This window comes from Hyla sarda, chromosome 4 (assembly GCF_029499605.1).
Source record: "Hyla sarda isolate aHylSar1 chromosome 4, aHylSar1.hap1, whole genome shotgun sequence".
Lineage (NCBI taxonomy): Eukaryota > Metazoa > Chordata > Amphibia > Anura > Hylidae > Hyla > Hyla sarda.
Window position 1 is genome coordinate 11352738 of NC_079192.1, and position 4831 is coordinate 11357568.

Genomic DNA, 4831 nt, shown 5'->3' on the forward strand with positions numbered 1-4831 from the left:
TCTGGCTCCGGTGGCGTCCTCCTGAACTGTCACTGTGCGCACTGACTGTGACGTCATGTCGCGCACGTCACGTCACTCGTCATTGCGCACAGCGTAACGTAGGACGCAGCAGGAGCAAGAAGTAGCGTGGGCTCCGGGAACAGGTAATTATAAAACCGGGGATGGGGGAGGCAATGGGGGCGGTGCGGTGGGGGGTGCGATGCGGGTCGGGGCGGTCAGTGGGTCAGGGGGGGGGCTTGTGCGTGTGCGGTGGGGGGCTGGGCATTATCAACTTATCGGCAAGGTAATTGCCGATACCGATAATGCCCAAAATCGTGATTATCGGCCGATCCCTAATACAAATCTATTTAACTTTCTGGCTTTAGGTGATTTAGCTGTAGCGGCTCCAGCTGTAGCATAACTACAACCCCCAGCATGCACAGACAGCCAAATGGTATGCTGGGAGTTGCAGTAGTGTGCTTCCAGCTGTTGCATAATTTCAAGTCCCAGCATGCCCTTTGGCTGTCCAGGCATGTTGAGAGTTGTAGCTTTTTGCAACAGCTGAAGGCACACTGGTTGCAACACAATGACAGATTGTTACTTTACTCAGTGTTTCACAACCAGCTGTTGCAAACTACAACTCCCAGCATGCACTGATAGACCGTACATGCTGGGAGTTGTAGTTTTGCAACGGCTGGAGGCATACTGGTTGAAAAACCCTGAGTTGAGTAACAATCTCTGTGTTTTGCAACCAGTGTGCCTCCAGCTGTTGCATAACTACAACCCCCAGCATGCATGGAAAGCCAAAGGGCATGCTGGGAGTTGTAGTTTTGCAACAGCTGGAGGTCCCCCCCCCCCCCATGTGAATGTGGTACATTCAAACAGGCGGGGGTTTACAGTGAATTTATCACTGCAAGTTTGAGATGCAGCACATTTTCCGCTGCAGCTCGAACTCCCAGCGAAAAAAAAACTTTTCACTAAAATGTTGGTATTACCCAAAATTTTTCATTTTCACAAGGGAAAATAGGAAAAAAGCTACCCCAAGAACATACCCCATATGTGGATGTAAAGTGCTCTGCGGGCTCCCTACAATGCTCAGAAGAGAAGGTGCCCCCCCCCCCACATATGACCCCATTTTGGAAACTACACTCCTCACATTAAGTAATAAGGGGTACAGTGAGAATTTACGCCCCGCAGGTGTCTGACAGATTTTTTGAACAGTGGTCCGTGAAAATGAAAACGAAAAGTCGTCAAACACCTGTGGGGTGTTAAGGCTCACTGGACGTGCCCTGAGGGGTGTAGTTTCCAAAATAGTATGCCATGTGTTTTTTTTTTTTTTTTTTTTGCTGTTCTGGCACCATAGGGGCTTCCTAAATGTGACATGCCCCCCAAAAACCAATTCAGCAAAATTCACTCTCCAAAATCCCATTGTCGCTCCTTCCCTTCTGAGCCCTCTACTGCGCCCACAGAGCACTTTACATCCACATATGAGGTATTTCCTTACTCGAAAGAAATTGTTACAAATTTTTACCCCTTGTAAAAATTAAAAAAATGGCTCTACAAGAACATGATGCATTACCACAGAATAACACGACAGGCACCAGAGCGACAACACCCCTTCCCATAGACTTTCGTTGAGGGGGCGGGCGTGACGTCGCGAGGGGGCGGCCTCGAACACGGAAGCCCGCACACAGCGTTCGGAGTAATAAACTTCCAGAGGCTGTGAGTGAAGCTCCGGAAGACAGGGCAGTGGAGAACCCCTTTTAAAATGGTTTAATTTACATTTGAAAACCGGCCACTAGGGTCTCCCTCTTAGTGGCCGGCTGCAGCCGGCCGTGATGTCACGGGTGAATTAGGACCGATGCCAGTCAGCCTGCGCTCGCTCCTTGCCTGTCAATCACACAGGCGGGAGCGAGCGCAGTGAAGGCCGGGGCTGCGCGCATTGGCTCCCTGGATTCGCGCACAGCCTGTCCCCGCCCCCGGCATGAAAAGTGAAATGGAGACAGCGCACACACACTATATCTGTGCCGCGCTGAGGCTCCATTAGTACGGTCCCGGGTCTCGGCAGTTGTATATTGCACGGCTGGCTACTCCTATACTCCTCTTCCCTGGATAACACTACACAGCTAAACAGGGAGGAGGAGACCCCGGAGCAGCCTGCCGTGCTATTCGCTGATTATCTATGCGTGCTCCCGACAGGAGTGCAGCATAGATGAAGTGAGGGCGGAAGTCGGCGCCCAGCAGGCATCAGTGACGTCTCGCCTGCTGGGGAAGTCGGCTTCCGGCAGAAGAAAACAGAACATTTTAGCCCGACAAATATTTTTTTTCTGATTTTGCTGTAGATTTTGTGGTGAAATTATTGATGTCATTACAAAGTAAAATTGGTGGAATTGGTGGTGCAAAAAAACAGTCTGTAGGTGGAAAACTGAAAGCATTATGATTTTTAGAAGGTGAGGAGGAAAAAACGAAAGGGCAAAAACAAAAAAAAAATGTGGTCCTTAAGGGGTTAAGCATAGATAATATGCACAGTAATAACTATATAGAACATATATACAATAACTATGTAGAACATATATACAATAACTATGTAGAACATATATACAATAACTATATAAAATGTATACAATAACTATATACAACATATAAACAATAACTATATAAATATATACAATAACTATATAGAACATATATACAATAACTATATAAAATGTATACAATAACTATATACAACATATAAACAATAACTATATAAATATATACAATAACTATATAGAACATATATACAATAACTATATAAAATATATACGATAACTATATAAAATATATGCAATAACTATATGAACATATATACAATAACTATATACAACATATAAACAATAACTATATAAATATATACAATAACTATATAGAACATATAAACAATAACTATATAAATATATACAATAACTATATACAACATATAAACAATAACTATATAAAATATATACGATAACTATATAAAATATATGCAATAACTATATAGAACATATATACAATAACTATGTAAAATATATACAATAACTATATGAACATATATACAATAACTATATAAAATGTATACAATAACTATATACAACATATAAACAATAACTATATAAATATATACAATAACTATATAAATATATACAATAACTATATACAACATATAAACAATAACTATATAAATATATACAATAACTATATAAAATATATGCAATAACTATATAGAACATATATACAATAACTATGTAAATATATACAATAACTATATACAACATATAAACAATAACTATATAAATATATACAATAACTATATACAACATATAAACAATAACTATATAAAATATATACAATAACTATATAAAATATATGCAATAACTATATGAACATATATACAATAACTATGTAGAACATATATACAATAACTATATAGTACATATACAATAACTATGTAGAACATATATAAAATAACTATATAGAGCATATGTACAATAACTATATAGAAAATATATACAATAACTATATAGAACATATATACAATAACTATGTAGAACATATATAAAATAACTATAGAACATATATACAATAACTATATAGAAAATATATATACAATAACTATATAAAATATATACAATAACTATATAGAACATATATACAATAACTATGTAGAACATATATAAAATAACTATAGAACATATATACAATAACTATATAGAAAATATATACAATAACTATATAGAAAATATATACAATAACTATATAGAAAATATATACAATAACTATATAGAACATATATACAATAACTATATAGAACATATATATATACAATAACTATATAAAATATATACAATAACTATATAGAAAATATATACAATAACTATATAGAACATATATATATATACAATAACTATATAAAATATATACAATAACTATATAGAACATATATATATATATATATACAATAACTATAAAATATATACAATAACTATATAAAATATATGCAATAACTATATAGAACATATATATATATATATATATATATACAATAACTATATAGAACATATATACAATAACTATATAGAACATATATACAATAACTATATAGAACATATATACAATAACTATATGAACATATATACAATAACTATATAGAACATATATATATATATATATATACAATAACTATAAAATATATACAATAACTATATAAAATATATGCAATAACTATATAGAACATATATATATATACAATAACTATATAGAACATATATACAATAACTATATAGAACATATATACAATAACTATATAGAACATATATACAATAACTATATAAAATATATACAATAACTATATAGAACATATACACACACAATAACTATATAAAATATATACAATAACTATATAGAACATATATATATATATATATATATATATATATACACAATAACTATATAAAATATATACAATAACTATATAGAACATATACACACACAATAACTATATAAAATATATGCAATAACTATATAGAACATATATATATATATACAATAACTATATAGAACATATATACAATAACTATATAGAACACATATATATATATATACAATAACTATATAAAATATATGCAATAACTATATAGAACATATATATATACAATAACTATATAGAACATATATACAATAACTATATAGAACATATATACAATAACTATATAGAACATATATACAATAACTATATAAAATATATGCAATAACTATATAGAACGAACATATATACAATAACTATATAGAACATATATACAATAACTATATACAACATATAAACAATAACTAT